The sequence below is a fragment of the Bos taurus genome, chromosome 18 (genome assembly GCF_002263795.3).
Source record: "Bos taurus isolate L1 Dominette 01449 registration number 42190680 breed Hereford chromosome 18, ARS-UCD2.0, whole genome shotgun sequence".
In the NCBI taxonomy this organism is placed as follows: domain Eukaryota; kingdom Metazoa; phylum Chordata; class Mammalia; order Artiodactyla; family Bovidae; genus Bos; species Bos taurus.
Genome location: NC_037345.1, coordinates 57,287,010 through 57,313,375, shown reverse-complemented (window position 1 = coordinate 57,313,375; position 26,366 = coordinate 57,287,010). Strand labels below are relative to the sequence as shown.

At 46.3% G+C, this 26,366-nt stretch overlaps 1 protein-coding gene and 1 long non-coding RNA gene across 2 annotated transcripts in view; one reads left to right on the top strand and one right to left on the bottom strand.

The window, feature by feature from the left end:
• Positions 1 to 26,366, top strand: part of LOC100336984 (zinc finger protein 331) — a 124,626-nt gene that overhangs the window by 30,380 nt on the left and 67,880 nt on the right.
• LOC112442211 (uncharacterized) lies at positions 12,075 to 17,284 on the bottom strand. The gene is made up of 3 exons (XR_003030227.2): positions 15,575 to 17,284; positions 15,032 to 15,282; positions 12,075 to 12,650 (listed from the first exon to the last, which is right to left on the bottom strand). It is a non-coding gene; the product is annotated as an uncharacterized lncRNA (long non-coding RNA).

Genomic DNA, 26,366 nt, shown 5'->3' with positions numbered 1-26,366 from the left:
CTTTCTGACGGCTGAGTGATTCCCGTGTGTAGATGGGTCAGTGACTTTACTTCTCTATTGATGGACATGTAGACTGATGCTCTTTATTCTGCTGGGCTTAGTCGCTCAGTCGTGTCTCTCTGCGACCCCACGGACTGTAACCCGCCAGGCTCTGCTGTTCTTGGGGATTCTCCAGGCAAAAATACCGCAGTGGGTTCCCACGCCCTCCTCCAGGGGATCTTCCCAACCTAGGGATCGAGCCCAGGTCTCCCGCATTGCAGGTGGATTCTTTACCAGCTGAGCCACTGGGGAAGCTCTCTATTAAATGTTGTCAGTATTGCTGCCTTGAAAATAGGGTTGCAAGTATCATTTTAAATTATGGTTTTCTCCGGATCTAAGGCAATGTGGGTGGGCTTGCCGGATCATACAGTAACTATATTTAGTGTGTTTCAGCAATCTTCACACTGCTTTCTTTCGTTACCGCCCCCATTCATTTACATCCCCGCCCACAGTGTAGGAAGACTTCCCGTTTGCCTCGCCTTCCGCGTTATTTAATCTTCGTAGAGCTTTTGGAAGATGGCCATTCTGAGGGGTGTGCGTTGATACCACGTTGCAGTTTTGATGGGCATTTTTTTTTAACAGTAGTGTTTATCATCTTTTCATGAGCTTTTTGTGGCCAGCTGGATGCCAGCTGAAGACAAAGGCGTATTTAGATCTTTGGCCTATTTTTCTATTGATTGATTTTTGATGTTGAGCTGAATGAACTGTTTGCATGTTTTCGGAGATGAATAAATTGTTTTTATTTTAATTTTTTAATATAAATTTATTTATTTTAATTGGCAGATAATTACAAGATTGTATTGGTTTTGCCATACATCAAAATGAATCCGCCACGGGTGTACACGTGTTCCAAATCAAGTGTAACCATTTCCCCAATTTAAGTTGTCTTTTTCTTTCATTTAGGGCTGCCCTTGCTGTGCTAAAGCTTCTGAGATTCATGAGGTTACTTTTGTTGAGGTTTTGTTGTTGTTGTTATCCTAAGAGGGAAACCAAGAACTTGCTGGGATTTATTCCAAAACCTGTCTTGCCCATATTTTCCTCAAGAAGTTTAGAGTATCCATCCCTCCATTTAGTTCTTTAATCGATTTGGAGTTTCTTTTCTGTATGAGGTTAGGGAGAAATGCAATTTCATTCACTTTTCACTTGTTTCAGGAGCCTCCCACACCATCCTCTGCTCTGGCTGTTAACAATTGACATTACTAGCATCAATGTGGGAGAATTTCTTTTTCTCCAAAACCCCTCCAGCATTTACTGTTTGTAGAGTTTTTGACACTAGCCATTCTGACTGGGACTAGCTCATTCCTAGTTGTAGTTTTTATTTGAATTTCTCTAAAATTACTTCGTATCGAAAGGTTTCCATTTGATTAAAAAAACAAACAAACAAAACTGTGATTAAAACCCGCCTCTCAAGATTGGCCTCTTGACCGTCTGCCCTGTTTTAAATTCTTTTCCCCAGACCCACCTGAGGACGCAAGTTGAGGAGATGTGTGTTTTCCTTACGTCCCCTCCGTCCATCCAGGCCACTGTCTCCTTCTGTTGCTGGTTGAATGTATTCCGGTGTCTAGATGGACCAGTTACCTTCATTTTTGTATCGATGGACATTTTGTTTAACACTCTGTCTTCAATATAGTCAATAGTGCTGTCCTAAAAATAAGTCGGAGAAGGCAATGGCACCCCACTGCAGTACTCTTGCCTGGAAAATCCCATGGATGGAGGAGCCTGGTAGGCTGCAGTCCATGGGGTCGCTAAGAGTCAGACATGACTGAGCGACTTCACTTTCACTTTTCACTTTCATGCATTGGAAAAGGAAATGGCAATCCACTCCAGTGTTCTTGCCTGGAGAATCCCAGGGACGGGGGAGCCTGGTGGGCCACCGTCTATGGGGTCACACTGAGTCGGACACGACTGAAGTGACTTAGCAGCAGCAGCAGCAAAAATAAGGGTACATGCACATATCATTTAAATCTTTTATTTTTTCCGGATCTAAGGCAAGGAGTTGGCTTCCAGGGCGTTAGTAACTCCCTGTTAGTGTTTTAAGGAATCTCCATGCAGGTTTACTTCGTGGCCACACCCACCTGTTTACATCCCCAGGGTAGAAGGATTCCTTTTCCCCACGCTCCTGGCAGAGTTTAATCTTTGTAGACCTTTTGGAGGATACTCACTCTCAGTGATTTTTAGCTGATACCTCGTTGTCACTTTGATTTGCATTTCTCCAATCATTAGGGGTGCTGAGCATCTTTTCATGTGCCTTATAGCGATCTGGATACATTCTTTGAAAACATATCCGTTTAGATCTTTGGCCCATTTCTGTTGTGTGTGTGTGTGTGTGTGTGTGTGTGTGTTTTAATTGAGCTGCATGCGCTGTTTGCTTGTTTTGCAGATGAATTACTTGTTGATATATTTGCTTTTAAAGTTTTTTTCCACTCTGAGGGTTGTCATTTTCGTTCGTTATGGTTTCCCTTGCTGTGTAAGTGCTTTTAAGGTTAATGAGGTCCCTTGCTGAGTTTTTCTTATTTCTATTTTTTCCTTATTCTAAGAGGTGGATCCAGAGGGAATTTGCTGTGATTTATGTCAAAGCCTGTTTTTCCTATGCTTTCCTCTAATGGTAGGGAGTAATTGTCTCTCCATTTAGTTCTTTAACTAATTTGGAGTTTTTCTTTAAATGGTTAGGGAGTGTTGTAATTTGATTCTCTTTTTGCTTGTTTAAGGACCCTCCTCCCTGTCCTCTGTCCTGGCTATTAACAAGTTACGTTGGCCTCTTGACCACCTGCCCTGTTTTGAAATCTGTTTCCAGGACCTACCCCAGGACATTTGTTGAGAACAGGTGTATTTACTTAACATGCCTGAAGGACTGGTCAGCACAGGTTTTTCAGCTGTTGTTACCAAAAGCAGCCACAAGGCGGCAGCATTTTTCATCCTCCACTTTTTTTGGTAATTTATTTTTTTCTAATAGAGTTGATTTCCGACTCTGTGTTTGTTTTAGGTGTTCAGGAACTTGATTCAGTCATAAACAGATGTACCGCTGTTCTTCTGGGGGATCTTTTCCCGGGAAGGTTATCACAGTGTGTTTCCTTCAACTTGCTGAGCTCTTCAGCTGGTCCTTTTAGATTACCTGTTTGATACGTAGTAATGTGAGCATTTTAATCCCTCTTAGTGTATCCCTCCTGCAACGTTTTAAAAAAATAATCATGAGTTTTTTTTTTAACTCTGAGTCTGTTTCTATTTGCAAATTATTTCATTTGCATGAATTTCTGGCTTCCAGCTTTAAGTACTATTTTAGGATGTTTGTCTTTGGTCTCATACCTCAGTGTGATAATCTCTCAGTACATATGTACCATGCTGCTGCTCATGGTAGTTTTTTTTTTTCCTGAGTGTATTCCACTGTATAGATGGGCCAGTTCGTCTTCATTTTTCTGTCGCTGGATATTTTGGTTAATGCTCTGACTTGGCTATTGTGAGTAGTGCTGCCCTGAAAATAGAAATGTACATATTCCTTTGAATTAGTTTTTTCCAGATCAAAGCAAGGAGTGGTATTGCTGGAAAACGTTGTAACTCTCTATTTCGTGTTTCAAGGAGCCTCCAGATATTTTCCTTCGTGGCTGCACCCACCCATTTACAACCCTGCCCACGGTGTAGGAGGGTTCCCTGTTCCCCTCGCCCTCGGCAGCACTTAAGCTTCGAAGATCTTTTGAGGATGGCCGTTCTGAGCCGTGTGAGAAGATGGCTCATGGTAGTTTTAATTTGCATTTCTTTAATACTTAGTGATGTTGAGTATCTTTCCATGGGCTTTTTACCTTCTACGGGCGAGCACAGTTAACCTCTGGAAAGTGGCTTCTTGACAGTCAGCCCTGTTTTGAGTTCTCTTCATGTGATTTACCCCGGAAGATTTCTTTAGGGCTGGTGTCATTTAGAGCCGAGCCCAACAGCCCCGGTTTTCAAGTGGTTGTTACGGGGAATGACCACAAGGTGGCAGCATTTCTTCATGCCCGCTCTGGTTACCTGGGCAACCAGAGCCTTAGGGCAAATCCGGTTTCTGGGTTGTCAATGAGAATCCATCCCGGGGATCTTCCCGACCCAGGGATTGAACCCGCTTCTCCTATGTCTCCTGCATTGGCAGGTGGATTCTTTACCACTAGCGCCACCTGGGAAGCCCTAAGGCTTGTGTCTCCTTATTTCTTCCCCCTTAGCCTTCATCCCCCAGGCGATCCCAATGATTGCAACACCACTCTGCAGAGGGACCTGTCCTCTCAGTGGGGTGACCCTAAGGAAGGAGGCTGGAGCTGGGAACCCTGCCACCAGGAGACACGGAGCCCAGAGCACTTTGCAAAGCTCTTCCAGCCCAGAGACCCCACCATCCTTTGGGGGCACTAGATTTAGTTCTGCTGCAGGAGGGTCCCACAGGATCTGGAGACTGTGGACTCATGCAGAGGGGGACAGGAAGTCCATGTCCACCGGGGTGGGGGGCTTATTGGCTGGCATATCCTCCCCAGCGCCCTCAGCCCCAGGACAGCCCCGCCTGGGGACCCAGCCTGCTCAGGCCCCAGGAGTGTGACGCCAGCCCAGGTCCCAAGGCCCGAGGGGAACAGAGTCAGCAGTTCTTTTGGCTTTCTTTCTTTCCTGTTATGTTTATTTTAAATTCGAGTATATAGGTGATTTGCACTGTTGTGGGTTTTTTCTTTTAATGTGTAAAGCAACGTTATTCATTTATACATAGATGTATATATGTTCTTTTGGGGTTCTTTTTCTCATATACGTTATTTACAATCAAAGTAGGGTTCCTTGTGCTCTACAGTGGGTCCTTATGGATTCAGTTCAATTCAGTTCAGTTCAGTCGCTCAGTCGTGTCCGACTCTTTGCGACCCCATGAATCGCAGCACGCCAGGCCTCCCTGTCCATCACCAACTCCCGGAGTTCGCTCAGACTCTCCTCCATCGAGTCAGGACGCCATCCAGCCATCTCATCCTCTGTCGTCCCCTTCTCATCCTGCCCCCAATCCCTCCCAGCATCAGAGTCTTCTCTTTGCATTTTATAACTAATAGTGTGTATATGTTATTCTCAACAAATATTTCTCCCTGCACCTGGCCTTTCCTTTTTGGTAACACGTTTCTTTACTAAGTGTATGAAGCTGTTACTGTTTTGTAAAGAAGTTCATTTGTTTCCATGTTTGGATTCCACCTAGAAGCGATAACAGGTGATACTTTGTCTCACTTACTTCCCCTAGTGTGGCCTCTCTGGCTCTTCCCTGTGACTGGAAGTGGCTTTCTGTCATCCTTTCGTGTCTGGGTAATGCCGCTTTGTGTGTCTGTACCCCGGCTTCTTTAACCGTTCACCTGTCCTTGTACACTTAGGTATTTTTGTATCTTGGCGATTGTATCCAGTGCTGCCATGATTGTTGGCGTGCAGTATCTTGAAAATTTGGTTTTCCCAGGATCCATGCCCAGGCATGGGATGGCTGGGGTACGTGGTACTTTGTTGCTGAGTATCTGAAAGCCCCTCCATACTGTTCTCCAGAGTGGATGCACTGATTTACATTCCCACCCGGGGTAGGAGGGTTCCCTTCTCTCCACACCCCCTCCAGCATTTATTGTTGTCGAATTTTTGAGATGGCCATGCTGACTGGTGTGAAGTGATATCTCATTGAACTTTTGATTTGTATTTCTCTTGAACTGAACGATTAGGGATGCTGAGCATCTTTTGCGTACTTTATGGCCACCTGGATGCCTTCTTTGGAGAAACGCCCATTTCGATCTTTGGCCCACTTTTTGATTGCTTGTTTTTTTTAATTGAGTTGCATGGACTGTTTGCATGTTTTGGAGATGAATTCCTTGTATCTCCATTTGCAAACACTTTTTTCCCCACCCATTCTGAGGGTTGTCTTTTTCTTTCATTTATGGTTTATCCTGCTGCTCAAATGCTTTTAAGGTTAATGAGGTCCCATTTGTTTATTTTATTGTATTATTCTAAGAATGAATCCAAAAAGAACTGGCTGCGATTTATATCAAGGCATGTTCTGTATATTTTCCTCAAGAGCTTTATAGTATCCATCCCTCCATTTAGATCTCTAATTGATTTGGCGTATGTTTTTCTGCATGCGGTTGAGCAGTGTAGTATTTCATCGTCTTTTCACTTGTTTGAGGAACCTCCATCCTGTTCCTCCATGCTGACGGTTAACAGCTCACCTTGCCAGCATCAGTGTAACAGGGTTCCCATTTCCCCACACCCTCTCCAGCATTTATTGTTTGCAGACTTTTTGCCAGTGGCCATTCTGATCGGAGTGAGGTGATACCTTCATTGTAGTTTTGATTCGAATTTCTGAAGTTTTAGTGTGGAGAAGGCAATGGCAACCCACTCCAGTATTCTTGCCTGCAGAATCCCAGGGACGGGGGAGCCTGGTGGGCTGCCGTCTATGGGTTGCACGGAGTTGGACGCGACTGAAGCGACTTAGCAGCAGCAGCAGCAGGAAGTTTTAGTGATACTGAAATCTTTTCGTGTGATTATTTTGAACGAGTGTGAGTAAGGTTGGCTTCTTGACCAATTGCCAGGTTTTGAATTCTTTTTCCAGGATCTACCTAAGGTCGTTCGTTGACAACAAGTGTTTTTTCCTCGCATCCCTGAAGGCCTGGGGATATTACACGCCCATCTTCACAGGTTTTAAATTGTTGCTACCCAAAATGGCCACAAGGTGGCAACATTTCTTCATGCCCCACTCTTATTTTGGTAAATTTTTATATTCTGTTGGAGTAGACTGTGGTTTCCGATGTTGTGTTTGCTTTTGGTTTTCAGGAACTTCATTCAGTTATACACAGACACATATCTATTAGACACATGCCTTGTATTACATTGAGAAAAACTACTTTGAAAAAATACATGTTTTTAGAGGTTCTAAAATATGTTCTTGAATTTGCTGATCAGAGACTGCCAATGCAACAGAGAGTTCACAATTGCTTTCTTCTTGATTTTCACTAGGGGTTCATTTTTTAAAGATTAAAAATTATGGACTCAAATCTACTAAAGTGACAAGGAAAATGTTTCAGTGTGTATGGCAAGTCGGATATGTGTTGTCAGTGAGAGAAGATATAAAGACTGGAAACATTTTTGTTGTAAAAAAGTAATGATAATTCTATTCTCTAGTCAGTCATTTATAAATGGGGGAAAGTAGAACAAGTTAATAAATTCTTGGCCTTGAGAGGCCTTTGGGGAATTTAGTCTAAGACTCCTGAGGAATTACAGCAGAGTCCATGTAGAAGAAGCCTATGTGGTCAGCACCCAAACTTATTTTTAAAACAAATTAGTCTTGGCCTAGTTTAATGAAAATAGAGGCAATTTTAGAAAAAAAAAAAAGTTTCACTAAATATTAAATTCCAGTTTTGTTAATTAAGGTCTATATTTACTAAGAAACTCTTATGACATAGTTCCTTGCGTTTATGTTATAATGCTGATGAGAGTTAACTGAATTATTAAGGGGCTCTCTAAGTTTATTTCTAAAACTTATGTCAGTTATCAGTCTTTGGATAAGGGTCAGAATCTCCATGGTCTACAGCCAGGAGATTAACACCAGGCTACAGTTATTTAACAAACTAAGTCAGAGGACCTGGGACATACTAACTGTACTTAAAAGAGGGTCTCAGATTCTTACTGATGGTCCTATTGTACTGCTAGCTGCATTATTTCCTCTTCTGTCTGCTTTGCACAATTGTTTCTTGCGTTACCAAGTGTGTGGCTGAGCCTCTGATAAAATGATGATATGCGATCAGTGAGGGTAACGGTGAAACTCTAGCTATGGGAAGAAGCAACAAGAGGGAATGTTTTCACGGACCATAGAGGCTGGTGAGACAGGTGATCCTGCGTCTCTTGGCTCCTGTTTTTTGGGTTAGTCCCGTAACACCGCACTGAGTGGCCTGTCAGCAGAATCTTTGCCAGATTTAGGAATGAGCATTCCTAGCACCATGGGAGGAAATGGACATGAAACGCCCCCAAAACCACGGTCAAATTGCCACGAAGGGGCCGTGCCAACTGAAAACCAGCACTTGCCGTCCGCCTCTGCTAGGACTCAATCAGGACCCGCTGCAGCGGCTGCCCTTCAGCAGCCCTGTAGGGCACTGAGGGGGGAGATCGGGAACGGGGCATCTGCACTCTGGGGAAGCTGGCAGAACAGGCCTTCAGATAGTCAGATGCTCTCAGTAAAGGTTCTCACGAGCCCAGATTCTTGCCTCTTCTCATGCCTAGAGGAGCACTAGAGTCAGTAACAGTGACAACTGCTCTGACTAATATGTGAATTAATATGTGAATACCACGTCAGCAGCTAGAACCTACTTAGACACAACTAGACCACTGGCTACCAGGCTACCGGTCTCCTTGAAGTGCCTGCCAGGTCTAGACTGGGAATCCAGCTTATTCTCCTGGGAAAAATTGTGATTGATTTTTCCACATTACTGTTCAGGTTGTCACTCCTCCAACTACTGGAAACTGAGCCTGTCACACCCTCATCAGTCACTCCGGGCTAATACAAGAGACATGGAAAGTATGTAAGACCACGCCAAAGGCTCCGTTCCTTTGCACAGGGCACCACCCGTGCTGACTCTGTCTGGACCAGGCTCAAAATTGCTGAAAAACGTAACCTGATTCTCACTCCTGCTATAGCTCCTGCTCACAATAATTTGTGATAATTAATCACAGATCTTTGGCCCCTGACTTTTTAAATCCACTTGTTATGTTTGTCTCTTTCAGACTACGATGGTTTCACATCAAGACAATGGTTCCAGCTAGTCTTCGGAACAGATCCTGTGGGGATAGCAACAGAGGTCACCCTGGGGCCCCTGAATGAGACAGGACGAGAGCTCCATGACCCCAGCTAGGTAAGGTCTATGAGCCCCATGCCAGCCTGAAGAAGCTACAGAAGACAGACCTTCGCCCTTCAGCCTCCCAATAAAGATTTTTGGGGTTCATGTTTCTCAGCAGGATTTGACGTAGGAGATAGAGGGGCCTCTGGGCTGGACAGTTGGTATTTGTGTGGAGTGAAATTGAAGCTTTGTTCTCACTCACACACTCCAAGGGCAAATCTAGTGGCAGAAGCTGAAGTCTGTGGGAGTAAAGAGATACGGGGCCCACTCCTGAGGTCAAAGAAGACTTCTCTGTACAAGGGCAGGAAGCCTCCTTGATGGCCAAAAAGGGAGGGGCCCCATCCCATAATAAGTGTGGACATGAACCCACAGGCCTTGTGGGGGATCAATCTTAGCAAATGTCATGCCCACATCTTGGGGAGGGTTCAGGGACCAGTCAGATGTGAAAAAAGAGACAAGGTAATTGCTCAAAGGTGACCAAAGACCCGGAAGGATGGTCCTAAATGAGGGATTTACATCACCTCTTCCTGGGCTCCTCCGCAGGACACACACACTTCTGTCGGTTCTTTATCTCTGAGCTGCTTCTCTCTTAAACACCCTGCGTTTCTCTATGCTCTCCAAGATGCTACACTGTGTCGATAATAATGGACTTCTATACGTATTTATGCTTCTTGCCTCCTTAAAATATTCTTGGGTTCAAACCAGGGAACGACCGAGGGTCACTTTGCTTCTACACTCTGGCCACCGGCAGTCTCGTGGCTGGCAGTCCTGCTTTTCATCCAGGGCACCCTGGTTCAGCTCCGGGCAGGGAGCCGAGATCTCTATCCAGGCCTGCTCACTGCTGTCTCCCCGAGATCATGATCGTATGTTTTCTGTCACCATGGCTGGAAAAGACGCAATTTCATCGCATATTGTGGTATATAATATCGCCCTGTGTATCTGTACTGCATCTTTTCTATCTGTCATCTCTCCTTCTAAGCGTAGGTTGCTTCGCTCTCTTGATTATTGAACCTAGAGCTGCCGATATCGCTGGGGTGTGGCTGTCTTCTAAAATATTATTTTTTCTCCAGCTCTCTCTGCAGGCATGGAGCCCAATCACTGAAAGTTTATACACATATATGATTTTTTAAATTTATTTTTTATTGCTGGATAATAGCTCTGAAATTTTCTGTTAGTTTCTGACTAAGGTCTTGCCAGCTCTAATTATAGTTTATCTGGGGTTGAACTGATTTATGATGTACGGACCTTAGTGAGCAGCAGATTCAGGCCCTAGTGTGGAACCAGGCCTTAGCCTTGACCAGAGTCAGGCCTAATTGAGGACCAGACTCAGGCCTAAGTGTGGACTAGAGTCAGGCTGTAGGGTGGGACAGTATGAGGCCTCAGTGAGAACCCCAGTCAGGCCTGAGAGTGGCCACTGTCAGGCCTCAGTGTGAGCCAGAGTCAGGCTTAACGTGGACCAGTCAGCCCTGAAAGTGGACGAGAGTCAGGCCTTCAGTGGTTTAGAGTCAGGCCTGAGTGTGGACCAGAACCATGCCTCACTGTGGACCTGAGTCTGTACTGAGTGTGGATCCGAGTCTGGCCTGAGTGGGTACAAGAGTCAGGCCTTGGTGTAGACCAGAGTGAGGCCTAAGTGAGGAATAGTCAAGCATCAGGAAGACTCGGTTCCACACTCAGGCCTGACTCTGGTCACACTCAGGCCTGACTCTGGTGCACACTCAGGTGTCACTCTGGTCCCACTCAGGCCTTACTCTGGAAATACTCAGGCCTGACTCTGGTGCACACTCAGCCGTGACTCTGGTGCACACTCAGGCCTGACTCTGGTGCACACTCAGCCCTGACTCTGGTCACACTCAGGCCTGACTCTGGTGCACACTCAGCCCTGACTTTGGACCAGGCTAAGGCTTCACTCTGGTGCAAACTCAGGCCTGACTCTCGTCCACACTCAGGCAAACTCTGGTCCACATAAGGCCTGACTCTGGTACTTACTTACCCTGACTCAGGTCTATCCTGAGACCTGATTCTGGTGCGTGCTAAGCCCTGACTCTGGTCCTTATTTTGGCCTGACCCTGGTCCACTCCTATGCCTGTCTGTCGTACTCACTTAGGACAGACTCTGGTCCACACTCAGGCCTGACCGTGGTACGTGCTTAGGCCTCACTCTGGTATGACTCTGGTTTTGACTTAATCCTGACCCTGGTAAAAGCAACTGTAAACATCTGCTGGGCAGTTAATACCCACCAGCCCTCGTGTGTGCTCAGTCGCTTCAGTCGTGTCCAACTCTTTGCGACCCGATGGATTGGCCCGCCAGTCTCCTCTGTCCATTGGATTCTCCAGGTAGGAATTCTGGAATGGGTTGCCAGGCCCTCCTCAAGGTATCTTTCTGAGCCAGGTGTCCAACCAGTGACGTCTCCTGCCTTTTCTGCATCTCAGGCAGATTCTTTACTGCTGAGCCACCTGGGAAGGCCCTCACCAAGCCTGGGTACCTTTTAAACAAACAAACAAACAAAAACCTACACTCAACAACTGTTCTCTGAAAGGTAGTGGACAAAGAGCCTAAGACCCAAATCACTAAGGCCCCACCTTGCACCACCTACCCAGAGGCTCCACCTTGGCAGGGCCCTGCCCACCCCACCCTGCTTCTCCACCCCTTTCCTCCCCAGGGTCCCACCCTCCCCTCCCCTCCCCTCCTCTCCCCAGGGTCCCACCCTCCCCACCCACTGTCCCTGGACCCTCCCCAGCAGCATGTGCAACTTTTCCCTCACACTGATCCCACCACAGAGGCCTGCGGTGCGTGTCCACACTTATTATGGGATGGGGCCACATGGTCTTCTCAGCGCCAAGCAGCCTTCCTGCGCGTGTGCAGAGAGGGAAGCTCTGCTTGTCCTCAGGAATGGGCATTTTATCTCTTGACCCCAGCAGGGCTCAGCTTCTGCCACTAGCTTTGTCCTTGGAGTGTCTGGTGAGAACAGAGCTTCAACTTTACTCCACCTGACAGACTCCAGCTTTCCAGCCTGGGGGCCCTTCTATCTCCTACCTCAAATCCCTCTGAGAGACATGAAAAATAAAATTGTTTGGGATAAAATGGCTGGATGGCATCACTGACTCGATGGACATGAGTCTGAGTGAACTCCAGGAGTTGGTGATGGACAGGGAGGCCTGGCTTGCTGCGATTCATGGGGTCGCAAAGAGTCGGACACGACTAAGCGACTGATCTGATCTGATCTGAAGGCAAAGAAATTTACGTAGACTGTTATCAAAAGCCACATTCTAAGAAAACTTTATTCTCTTAATAGGGAGAGAAAACCAAATCCCATTCTGGTCACAGCTTACTATTAATCACAAAATTTATTTACCTAATCAAATTCAGTGTAGTCTTAGAGTCCTGGCCACATATAACATTATCTTCCCAATATTCAGTTCAGTTCAGTCGCTCAGTCATGTCCGACTCTTTGCGACCCCATGGACTGCAGCACGCCCGGCCTCCCTGTCCATCACCAACTCCCAGAGTTTACTCAAACTCGTGTCCATCGATGTTCCTTTCGATCATGTCCATCCCAATGTTGCTTTAATGCAAACCTTGAACTCCTGGATTTCTGGTTTCAGCACCAAGTGGTCTCGCAGGCAGCAGTGAGCCGTCCTGAACTGAATGTGGGGAGCCCGGATGAGAACCAGGAGTCCTCACTGCCAGACCAGCAGGGGCCAGAGGCCAGAAGCAAAGTGACCCTGGGTCTTTCCTCTGCTTGAAAGCAAGAATATCTCAAAGAGGCAAACCCTGTAAAAACAGATACAAAGTTCACTATTAGGGACAGGGCAGAATGTCTGGGCAAGCACACAGAGAAGCAGTTTATTTATTTAAGACAGAGACTAAGTACCACACACGGGGTAAGCAGTGCCGGAGTCCTGGGTGAGAGCCCAGTGAGAGGAGACTTACATCACTCACACAGGATGCTCTTCTGGGCCTTTGTTTACATTTGGAAAAAACATATATCATATAATACCACTCCTAGGTGGAACCTAAACATGGATACAAGTGAACTTCTTTACAAAACAGAAACAGCTTCACAGACTTAGACAATAAATTTATAGTCCCCAAAGTGAAATGTGTGTGTGTGGGGGGGAGAAACTAGCAGGTTGAGAATAACATAAACACACTACTATTTATACTTCGAGAATAATCCACAAGGACCCGCCACAGAGCACAAGAAACCCTCTCAAAACTCTGAAATAACCTCTATGGGAAAAGAAACCGATAAAGAATATATGTACTTCTACGAATAAATGAATCAAGTTTCTGTACAAGCCATCACAATGTAAGTCACCTGTAAACTACAATTCAAAAACATTTTTTTAAAAAAGAGAAAAGAACTGCTGACTCTGTTCCCTTCTGGCCTTGGGGACCTGGGCTGGTGTCACATCCCTGGAGTCTGAGCAGGCTTGAGTCCCCAGGCGGGACTGTCCTGGGGCTGAGGGCGCTGGGGAGGGTTTGCCAGGCAAACAGCCCCCCACTGCCCCCCCACCCCTTGGACTTGGACTGCCTGTTCCCCTCTGCATGAGCCTACAATCTCCAGATCCAGGGGACCCTCCTGCAGCAGAGCCAACCCTAGCGCCCCCAAAGGATGGTGGGGTCTCTGGGCTGGAAGAGCTTTGCAACGTGCTGTGGGCTCCCTGTCTCCTGGTGGACTAGAGTCAGGCTGTAGTGTGGAACAGTATGAGGCCTCAGTGAGAACCACAGTCAGGCCTGAGAGTGGCCACTGTCAGGCCTCAGTGTGAGCCAGGGTCAGGCTTAACGTGGACCAGTCAGCCCTGAAAGTGGACGAGAGTCAGGTCTTCAGTGGTTTAGAATCAGGCCTGAGTGTGGACCAGAACCATGCCTCACTGTGGACCCGAGTCTGGCCTGAGTGTGGACCCGAGTCTGGCCTGAGTGGGTACAAGAGTCAGGCCTTGGTGTAGACCAGAGTGAGGCCTAAGTGAGTAATAGTCATGCATCAGGAAGACTTGGTTCCACACTCAGGCCTGACTCTGGCGCACACTCACCTGACTCTGGTCACACTCAGGCCTGACTCTGCTGCACACTGAGGCCTGACTCTGGAAACACTCAGGCCTGATGCTGGTCACACTCAGGCCTGACTCTGGTCACACTCAGGCCTGATTCTGGCGCACACTCACCTGACTCTGGTCACTCTGAGGCCTGACTCTGGTGCACACTGAGGCCTGACTCTGGAAACACTCACGCCTGATGCTGGTCACACTGAGGCCTGATGCTGGTCACACTCAGGCCTGACTCTGGTCACACTGAGGCCTGACTCTGGAAACACTCAGGCCTGACTCTGGTGCACACTCAGCCCTGACTCTGGAAACACTCAGGCCTGATGCTGGTCACCCTCAGGCCTGACTCTGGTGCACACTCAGCCCTGACTCTGGAAACACTCAGGCCTGATGCTGGTCACACTCAGGCCTGACTCTGGTCACACTGAGGCCTGACTTAGGTGGACACTCAGGCCTGACTCTGGTGCACACTCAGGCCTACTCTGGTCCACACTCAGGTCTGACTCTGGTGCACACTCAGGCCTGACTTTGGACCAGGCTAAGGCCTCACTCTGGTCCACATAAGGCCTGACTCTGGACCACACTAAAGGCTTAGTCCTGTCCACACTAAGGACTGACTGTGGTACTCACTTAGACCTGACTGTGATACTCACTTCAGCCCGACCCTGGTCCACCCCTATGGCTGTCTGTCGTACTCACTTAGGCCTAACTCTGGTCCACTTTAAGGCCTGACTTGATCCACACTGAGGCCTGACTGTAGTCCTCACTAAGGCCTGACTCTGGTACTCACTGAGGCCTGGCTGTGGTACTTACTTAGGCCTGACTTGGTCCACACTAAGGCGTGAATCTGGTCCACGCTAAGGCCTGACTCTGGTCCCACTCAGGCCTGACTCTGGTCCACACTCAGGCCTGACTTTGGTCACACTCAGGCTTGACTCTGGTCCACACTCAGGCCTGACTCTGGTCCACACTCAGGCCTGACTCTGGTCCACACTCAGGCCTGACTGTGGTACGTACTTAGGCCTCATTCTGGTATGACTCTGGTTCTGACTTAATCCTGACCCTGGTAAAGCAATTGTAAACATCTGCTGGGCAGTTAACACCCACCAGCCCTCGTGTGTGCTCAGTCGCTTCAGTCGTGTCCAACACTTTGCGACCCGATCGATGGAATGTGGCCTGCCAGTCTCCTCTGTCCATTGGATTCTCCAGGTAGGAATTCTGGAATGGGTTGCCAGGCCCTCCTCAAGGTATCTTCCTGAGCCAGGTAACCAACCAGTGACGTCTCCTGCCTTTTCTGCATCTCAGGCAGATTCTTTACTGCTGAGCCACCTGGGAAGGCCCTCACCAAGCCTGGGCACCTGTTAAACAAACAAAAACCTGCCCTCAACAACTGTTCTCTGAAAGGTAGTGGACAAAGAGCCTAAGGCCCAAATCACTAAGGCCCCACCTCGCACCCCCTCCCCGGAGGCCCCACCTTGGCAGGGCCCGCCCCGCCCTGCTTCTCCACCCCTTTCCTCCCCTGCCCAGGGTCCCACCCTCCCCTCCCCTCCCCCCCCTCCCCTCCCCCCCCCCTCTCCTCCCCAGGGTCCCACCCTCCCCACCCACTCATCCCTGGACCCTCCCCAGCAGCATGTGCAACTTTTCCCTCACACTGATCCCACCACAGAGGCCTGCGGTGCATGTCCACACTGTTTATGGGATGGGGCCACATGGTCTTCTCAGCGCCAAGCAGCCTTCCTGCGCGTGTGCAGAGAGGGAAGCTCTGCCTGTCCTCAGGAGTGGGCATTTTATCTCTTGACCCCAGCAGGGCTCAGCTTCTGCCACTAGCTTTGTCCTTGGAGTGTCTGGTGAGAACAGAGCTTCAACTTTACTCCACCTGACAGACTCCAGCTTTCCAGCCTGGGGGCCCTTCTATCTCCTACCTCAAATCCCTCTGAGAGACATGAATCCCAAAAAATTGTTTATTGGGAAGACGAAGGGCAAAGGTCTGTCTTCTGGAGCTTCTTCAGGCTGGCATGGGACTGTAGACCCCACCTTGTTGGGGTCACGGAGCTCTCACCCTGTCTCATGAAGGGGCCCCAGGGTGACTTCTGGTGTTAATCTCTCAGGATCTGTTCCAAGGATGGGCTGGAATCTCTGCATTACCCTTATCTTGATGTGAAACTGTAGTAATCTGAAAGAGACAAATTTAACAAGGAGATTTAGAAAGGCAGGGGCTGAAGATCAGTAACAGAATTACTGTGACCAGGGGCCCAAGCAGGAGTGAGAATCGGGTTATGTTTTGCAGCAGTTTTGATCCTGGTCCAGATAGTCAGCACGGGTGGTGCCCTGTCCAAAGGAACGGAGCCTTTGCGTGGTCTTACATACTTCCGATGTCTCCTGTATTAGCCCAGAGTGACTGATGTGGGTGTGACAGGCTCAGTTTCAAGTCGTTGGAGGAGTGACAACCTGATCTTTTTTTTTTTTTTCCAGGAGAGTAAGCCTGAGTTCCAGTCCAGACCTGGCACTTCAAGGAGACCTTTAGCCTGGTAGCCAGTTGTCTAGATTTCTCTAAGTAGAGTTTAACGTCTGATGTGGTATTATTAATAACACAAAAATCACAAAACCCAAAGCAATTGTCACAGTTACTGACTTTAGCGCTTCTCTAGGCATGAGAAGAGGCAGGAATCTGGGCTCATGAGAATCTTTCCTGAAGACATCTAACCGTCTGAAGGCTTGCTCTGCCGGCTTCCCCAGAGCACGGGGCCTCGTTCCTGACCTCCGCCTCAGTGCCGTTCAGGGTGTGCTGAAGGCCAACCACGGCAGAGGCCCCTGATTCAATCTTCGCAGGAGCAGACGGCGGTGCCAGTCTCCTGTCAGCATGGCCCCCTCATGGCCGTAGGTTTGATGACGGTTTTGGTGGCATCTCACATCTGTTTTGAGCCATGGTGCTAGGCACGCTCGTTCCCAGGCCTGGCAGAGATTCCGCTGACAGGCCACTCAGTGCGCCGTTACTGGACAAGGCCACAAAGCAGCAGCCAGGAGCCGCTGGGCCGCCTGTCTCTCCAGCCTCTGTGGCCCATGAAAGCATTCCCATTTGGAGCTTCTTCCATATTTAGAGTTAAACCACTACCATCACTGAGCTCATGAGGAATGATATGATATCATTGTGTTATCAGAGGCTCAGTCGTATATTTGGTAATGCAAGAAGCAACTCGAAAGCAGGCAGAAAAGAAATAACACAGCTCGCAGTGCTAGTAGGGACACAGGCAAGAATCTGAGAACCTGGACGAAGTGTACCAGTGTACTCCAGGTCCGACGTTTACTAAGACGGAAAAGTCTTAGTAAACATAGACCTGAATTAACAAAACTAGAATTTAATATTTAATGAAACAAGTTTTCGCCTAAAATTACCCCCATTTTTATTAAACTAGGCCAAGACTAATGTGTTTTAAAAATAAGTTTGGTGTACTGACCACACAGCTTCTTCTACACGGTCTCTGCTGTAATTCCTCAGGAGTCTTGGACTAAAATTCCCAAAAGGCCTCTCAAGGCCTAGAAAGTCATGCCAGAGGCTTGCCATCAGATTTTGACTAAGTGGATTTTTCTCTCTTGTTGTTGCTAAGTTGCTAAGTCGCTTCAGTCGTGTCCGACTCTGTGCGACCCCATAGACGGCAGCCCACCAGGCTCCCCCGTCCCTGGGATTGTCCAAGCAAGAACACTGGAGTGGGTTGCCATTTCCTTCTCCAATGCAGGAAAGTGAAAAGTAAAAGTGAAGTCGCTCAGTCGTGTCCGACTCCTAGCGACCCCATGGACTTCAGCCTACCAGGCTCCTCCGTCCATGGGATTTTCCAGGCAAGAGGACTGGAGTGGGGTGCCATCACCTTCTCCGTTCTCTATTCTAAAGGTCCCCCAAATCTCAAATCTTTGAGATTCCTGTATGTGTCAGGAGACGGTCTTTTCATTTACCTGATAAGGCTGCTCAGAACCCAAGTGTCTCTAATTTCTGGAGGGACAAGGCAGAGAGAAAAGAAAAAATGTTTGAATCTTTACCCAGAGGTGTAAATTACCAAACTGTTGTAAGTCTTACGTAGCTTGAGGAGAAGAGCTTCTTTATACCTGAAAAGAGTGGAAGCCAGTAATGCGTCACCCCAAAGGTCATGAACGTTATAATCAGTTTAGCAGTTGATGTAGCCCCACGTAATTAGTCTTTGTTCTGTGTCCCTGCCTGATGACTGAGTGTGATGATGACAGTGATGGCTTTGAGAAGTTTGGGAAGTTTTGTTAAGGCTTGCACGGTGTGTCCAGTGAAGTGGGTGCCATGATCACTGGAGACTGTGGCAAATGTACCCCAAGTGGAAAACACATTTTAAACTATTTTTTCCCATTGTGAGGCCATCAGACGTGTAACATGTACCCAGGAAAGGCTGTAAGCCTTGAAATATAAATGAGGTCTGTCCGGGAGCTGGGGAGAGCTGAGTGGCCGTCTTGGATTTCCCGTGGTCCTGACTCAGTTACAGTGTGTTTACCACTGTAAATTCCTTGATTTCGGAGACTATTGCCAACTCCTAAGAACATCAGGAAAACAAAAGTCTGACAACGAGGGGTTAATTCTTTGTAGAAGCAGAATTAGCTTTATCTACATGTACCACAATCTTCATAGATCATTGTGAAATAATATTTAGTTCACCAAAGTAACCAAAGATTTTAAAAACAAATATAAATCACTTTAAGGCAAAGAAATTTATATAGACTGTTATCAAAAGCCACATTCTAAGAAAACTTTATTCTCTTAATAGGGAGAGAAAACCAAATCCCAGTCTGGTCACAGCTTACTATTAATCACAAAATTTACTTACCTAATCAAATTCAGTGTAGTCTTAGAGAGTCCTGGCCACATATAACATTATCTTCCCAATATTCAGTTCAGTTCAGTCACTCAGTCGTGTCCGACTCTGCGACCCCATGGACTGCAGCATGCCCGGCCTCCCTGTCCATCACCAACTCCCAGAGTTTACTCAAACTCATGTCCATCGATGTTCCTTTCGATCATGTCCATCCCAATGTTGCTTTAATGCAAACCTTGAACTCCTGGATATATCATATAATACCACTTCTAGGTGGAACCTAAACATGGATACAAGTGAACTTCTTACAAAACAGAAACAGCATCACAGACTTAGAAAATAAATGTATAGTTCCCCAAAGTGAAATGTGTGGGGCAGGAAGAAACTAGCAGGTTGAGAATAACATAAACACACTATTTATACTTCTAGAATAATCCACAAGGACCCGCCACAGAGCACAAGAAACCCTCTCAAAACTCTGAAATAACCTCTATGGGAAAAGAAACCGATAAAGAATATATGTACTTCTACGAATAAATGAATCAAGTTTCTGTACAAGCCATCACAATGTAAGTCACCTGTAAACTACAATTCAAAAACATTTTTTTAAAAAAAGAGAAAAGAACTGCTGACTCTGTTCCCTTCTGGCCTTGGGGACAGGGGCTGGTGTCACATCCCTGGAGTCTGAGCAGGCTTGGGTCCCCAGGCGGGACTGTCCTGGGGCTGAGGGCGCTGGGGAGGGTTTGCCAGGCAAACAGCCCCCACCCCATGGACTTGGACTGCCTGTTCCCCTCTGCATGAGCCTACAATCTCCAGATCCAGGGGACCCTCCTGCAGCAGAGCCAACCCTAGCGCCCCCAAAGGATGGTGGGGTCTCTGGGCTGGAAGAGCTTTGCAACGTGCTGTGGGCTCCCTGGCTCCTGGTGGCAGGGTTCCCACCTCCAGCCTCCTTCCTTACGGTCAGCCCACTGAGAGCACAGCTCCTTCTGCAGAGTGGTGTGGCAATCGTTGAGATCTGTCGGGGGATAAAGGCTCAGAGAGAAGAAGGAAGGAGACACAGCCTTGGGTGTATCCATTCTTATTAACAACCCAGAACAGGACGTGCCCTAAGGCTCTGGTGGGCATGAAGAAATGCAGCCACCTTGTGGCCGCTTTTGGTAACATCAACTGAAAAACCTGCGCTGATGGGCACTTAATATTCACCAGGCCTGCTCGGACCTAGAAAAAAAACACCTGTCCTCAACTAATGCCCTCGAGTAGGTCCTGGAAAAAGAATTTAAAGCAGAGCAGACGGTCCAGAGGCCAACCTTGAGAGGTCAGTTTTACTCACACTGTTTTTTTAAAAAAATCACATGAACGGCCTTCACATCATGAACTCTTATAAAAAACCCAGATCAAAACTACAAGGAAGTATCACCTCACATTGGTTAAATGGCCTTTGTCAAAAAGTCTACGAACAGTAAATGCTGGAGCGGTTGTGGAATAAAGGGAACCTTTCTACACTGATGCTGGCAAAGTAAATTGCTAACAACCAGTGTGGAGGAGAGGGTGGAGGTTCCTTCAACAAGTGAAAAATGATGAAATTCACAGTCCCTAACCACTTACAGAAAAAGACATTTCAAATCCATTAAAGAACTAAACTGAGGGACGATTACTCTAACCCTCTTAAGGAAAATATAGGCAGAACACGGTTTGACACAAATCGCAGCAAATTGTTTTTGGATCCACTTTTAGGATAATGAAAAATAAGACTCAACAAAAGGGACTTCATTAACTTCAAAAGCTTTTGCACAGCAAGGGAAACTCAAAACGAAAGAAAAACACAACTCTGAACATTAGGGGGGAAATGCAACCGAATTTAAAAGCACCGTATTCATCTCCAAAACATGCAAACAGCTCCTGCAGCTCAACATCAAAATACAATCAACCCAAGAGAAAAAATTGGCCAAAGATCTAAATGGATGTATCTTGAAAGGGGGCATCGAGATGGCCACAAAGCCTATGAAAAGATGCTCAGCATCACTGTTAGAGAAATGCCAATCAAACTGCAACAAGGTATCAGTTCACCCCCTCAGAATGACCACCCTCCAAAAGATCTACAAAGATTCAATGGTTCACAGGCTGAGGGGAACAGGGAAACCTCCTACACTGTGGGCGGGGATGGAAATGGGTGGGTGCAGCCACAAGAAACACAGTATGGAGATTCCTTAAAACATTAAATATAGTTACCACCTGATGAAGCAAGCCCACTCCTTCCCTCAGATCTGGATAAAATCATAATTTAAAGTGATACTTGCTCCTCTGTTTTCATGGCAGCACTAGTCACAAGTTCCAAGACAGAGCTTCAACCAAAGTGTCCATCAACAGAGAGAAATGAACAGGAACTGATCCATCTAGACGCTGGAATACACTCAGCCATCAAAAAGAACAACAACAAAAATAATGCCATTAACTGCCGCACAGATGGACCAAGAGGTTTATCCTACTCAGAGAAGTCAGGGAAACAGAAATGTTACATCACTTACAGGTGCAATCTGTAAGTTCTTTCAAGTGAACAGATTTATAAACAGAAATAGACTCAGACTAATAAAACTCACCTATGATTATTTCAAAAAAGGGAAGGGTAGGGAGACATTAAGAAGTTGGAATCAACATACATACAACTACTTACTATCAGATAATCCAAAAAAACCTACTGAATAGCACAGGAAAGTGTACTGAAAACACTGAAAGAACCTATATGGGAAAAGACCCCTACAAATAAGAGAATAGACATACATTTATGTATAACTGAATCAAGTTCTTGTAAACCTAAAACAAGCCCAACAGGTATCAACTGTATTCCAACAGAAAATAAACACTAAAGTCGAACCAAAAGCGGAGCATGAAGAAATGCTGCCGCCTTGTGGCCACGTCTGGTAACAGCAACTGAAAAACCTGGGCGGATGGGCACTTGGTTATTTACCAGGCTTGCAGGGATTTACGGAGAAGGCGATGGCACCCGACTCCGGTACTCTTGCCTGGAAAATCCCATGGACGGAGGAGCCTGGTAGGCTGCAGTCCACGGGGTCGCGAAGAGTCGGACACGACTGAGCGACTTCACTTTGACTTTTCACTTTCATGCATTGGAGAAGGAAATGGCAACCCACTCCAGTGTTCTTGCCTGGAGAATCCCAGGGACGGGGGAGCCTGGTGGGCTGCCGTCTCTGGGGTAGCACAGAGTCAGACACGACTGAAGCGACTTAGCAGCAGCAGCAGCAGCAGCAGCAGCAGCAGGGATTTAATGAAAAAAACACCCGTCCTCAATAAATGTCCTCGGGTGGGTCCTGGAAAAAGAATTCAAAAGAGAGGGCAGACTGTCAAGAGGCCAATCTCGATATATTAGTTTTACTCACACTGGTTTTGTTTTGTTTTTTTTTTTATCCCATGAAAAGCCTCCACACCCTGCAATCTTACCAAAATGCAAATCAAAACTATGAGGTACTGCCTCACACTGGTCAAAAATGACCTTTGTCAAAAAGTCTACAAACAATAAATGCTGGAAGGTTTTGGAGAAAAGGGAATTAATTCTCCTGCACGGATGCTACCAAGTTAAATTGTTAACAGTCCATTCAGAGGAGAGGGTAACAAGATAACAGCGAATGAAATTGTGACATTCCCTATCCTCATACAGAGAAAGTAACTTCAAACCAATTAAAGAGCTTAATGGAGGGACAATTACTCTAAACCTCTTGAGGAAATTACAGGAAGAACAAGCTTTGACATAAACCATAGCAAACTCTTTTGGATCCACTTTTAGAATAATGAAAAATTAAAATTCAACCAAAGAGTTGATTTTCTCTAACCTCAAAAGCTTTTGAGGTTTTGTTGAGTTGAGTTTCTCGAACCTCAAAAACTTCTGCACTGGAAGGAAAACTGTAAACCAAACTAAAAAAAAGAAACCCTCGGAATGGGGGAAAAAAAGTTTGGAAATGAATTTAGAAACAAGGAATTTATCTCCAAAATATGAAAACAGCTCATGCAGCTCAATGTATATATATTTAAAAAATCATCCCATTAGCAAAAATGGACCAAAGATCTAAATGGGCATTTGTCCAAAGAAGACATCCAGGTGGCCATATAAAGCACCTGAAAAGATGCTCAGCATCACTAACTATTGGAGAAATGCAAATCAAAACTGGGCCACGGTATCACCTCACACCCCTCAGAACAGCCATCCCCCCAAAGATCTACAAGGATTAAACGCTGCCGAGGGCGAGGGGAACAGGGAATCCTCCTGCACTGTGGGCAGGAGTGGAAATGGGCGGGTGCGGCCACGAAGGACAACAGGATGCGCATTCCTTTAAACACTAACCATAGACTTAGTACACGATCCGGCAAGCCCACTCCTTGGTTAGATCCGGAAAGAACATTAATTTAAAATGATACATGCACCCCTCTCTTCAGGGCAGCACTATTGACAATACCCAAGACAGAGCATCAACCAAAATGTCCATCAATAGAGAAATGAAGAGAAAACGGTTCATTTGTACACCGAATACACTCAGCCATCAGCAGAACGAAAAACTGCCACAGGCAGCAGCATGGATGGACCGAGAGATTTATTATACTGAGTGACGTCAATTGGAGAAGGAGAGAAATACATCACTTACAGGGGGAATCTATAAATTCATTAAATGAACTAATTTATAAACAGAAACAGGCTCACAGAAAACTCACTTATGATTTTTTTTTTAAAGGTAGGGGAAGGAAGACATTAAGAGGTTGGGATTAACATACTCACTGCTTATTATCAGATAGATAATCCAAAATAACGGAATAGCACAGGGAAGTCTACTGAACACACCGAGAGAACCAATATAGGAAAAGAACCCGAAAGAGAATAGACATACGTTCATGCATAACTAAACCAAGTTCCTGTAGACTTAAAACAACACATCGGAAATCAACTCTACTCGAACCGAAAATAAACACTAAAAACAAACAACAAAAAACCCAACAGTGGAGCAGGAAGAAATGCTGCCACCGTGTGGTCACTTTTGGTAACGACTGAAAAACCTGTGCTCATGGGCACTTCATATTCATCATGTTTGCGGGGCTTAGAGCTCTGTAGCTCAGACAGTAAAGCGTCTGCCCGCAATGCGGGAGACCTGGGTTTGATCCTTGGGTCGGGAAGATCCCCTGGAGAAGGAATTGGCAACCCACTCCAGTATTCCTGACTGAAAGTCCCATGGACGGAGGAGCCTGGTAGGCCCCAGTCCATGGGGTCACAAAGAGTCGTATATGACTGAACGACTTCACTTTCATGGAGCTGTAAGGAAAAAACATCTGTTCTCAATAAATGTCCTTGGGGAGATCCTAAAAAAAGAATTCCTAAAAAAAGAATTTGAAACAGGGCAGTCGGTCAAAGGGGACAACCTCGAGAGGTCAGTTTTACCCACACTGTTTTTTTAAAAATCATATGAAAATATTTCAACATGGCGAAATCTTAAGAGAAATGCCAATCAAAACTCACACAGGTCAGAATGGACATTGGCAAGAAGTCTAAAACCAATAAACGCTGGAAAGGGTTGTAGAGAGAAGGGACCCCTCCTACATGTTGGATGCTGGCAATGTCAATTGTTAACAGCCAGACTGTAGGACAGTGCGGAGGTCTCTCAAGTGAAAAGAGAATGCAATTACCACACTCCCTGAACCCAGCCAGAAAAAGAAACTCCAAATTGATGAAAGAGCTCAAAAGAGGGCTGATAATCTCAACCTCTTGAGGGAAATATAGGTAGGACAGACAGAAAGACAGAACACGCTTTGATATAAACAGCAACTCTGTTTGGATCCACCTCTTAGAGTAACGAAATAAAAACTAAACTAATTTTGGGGGCTCCAGAATCACTGCAGATGGTGACTGCAGCCCTGAAATTAAAAGACACTTGCTCCTTGGATGAAAAGTTATGACCATCCTAGACAACGTATTAAAAAGCAGAGACATTACTTTGCCAACAAAGGTCTGTCTAGCCAAAGCTTTGGTTTTTCCAGTAGTCATGTATGGATGTGAGAGTTGGACTATAAAGAAAGCTGAGCGCCGAAGAATTGATGCTTTTGAACTGAGGTGTTGGAGAAGACTCTTGAGAGTCCCTTGGACTGCAAGGAGATCCAACCAGTCCTTCCTGAAGGAAATCAGCCCCAAATATTCACTGGACAGACTAATGCTGAAGCTGAAACTCCAATACTTTGGCCACCTGATGTGGAGAGCTGACTCATTGGAAAAGACCCTGATGCTGGGATAGATTGAGGGCAGGAGGAGAAGGGGACAAAAGAGAACAAGATAATGGATAGCATCACCAAGTCAGTGGACATGTTTGAGCAAGCTCCAGAGTTGGTGATGGACAGGGAAGCCTGGTGTGGTGCAATCCATGGGGTTGCAAAGTCCGACACGGCTGAGCGACTGAACAACAACATGATTATACAGTGGAAGTGACAAGTAGGTTCAAGGGACTAGATCTGATAGACAGAGTGCCTGAAGAACTATGGACAGAGGTTTACAACACTGTACGGGAGGCAGTGACCAGAACCAGCCCCAAGCAAAAGAAATGCAAAAAGGCAAAATGGTTGTCTGAGGAAGCCTTACAAATAGCTGAGAAAAGAAGAGAGGCGAAAGGCAAAGGAGAAAAGGAGAGATATACCCATCTGAATGCAGAGTTCCAAAGCTAGCAAGCAGAGATAAGAGAGCCTTCTTAAGTGAACAATGCAAAGAAATAGAGGAAAACAATAGAAGGGGAAAGACTAGAGGTCTCTTCAAGAAACTTAGAGATACCAAGGGAACATTTCATGCAAAGATGGGCTCAATAAAGGACAGAAATGGCATGGACCTAACAGAAGCAGAAGAGATTAAGAAGAGGTGGCCAGAATACACAGAAGAACTGTACAAAAAAGGTCTTAATGACCTGGATGAGCACAATGGTGTTGTCACTCACCTAGAGCCAGACATCCTGGCGTGTGAAGTCAAGTGGGCCTTAGGAAGAATTACTACCAACAAAGCTCGTGGAGGTGATGGAATTCCAGCTGAGCTATTTTCAATCCTGAAAGATGCTGCTGTGAAAGTGCTGCACTAGGTATGCCAGCAAATTTGGAAAACTCAGCAGTGGCCACAGGACTGGAAAAGGGCAGTGTTCATTCCAGTCCCAAAGAAGGGCAATGCCAAAGAATGCTCAAACTACTGCACAACAGCGCTCATTTCACATGCTAGCAAGGTAATGCTCAAAATCCTTCAAGCCAGCCTTCAACTGTACGTGAACCATGAACTTCCAGATGTACAAGCTGGATGTAGAAAATGCAGAGGAATCAGAGATTAAATTGCCAACATTCACTGGATCATAGAAAAAGGGAATTCCAGAAAAACATCCACTTCTGCTTTATTGAGTACACTAAAGCCTTTGACTGTGTGGATCACAACAAACTGTGGAAAATTCTTAAACAGATGAGAATACCAGACCACCTTAGCTGCCCCCTGAGAAACCTGTATGCAGGTCAAGAAGCAACAGTTAGAACCGGACATGGAACAACAGACTGGTTCCAAATTGGGAAAGGACTATGTCAAGGCTGTATATCATCACCCTGAT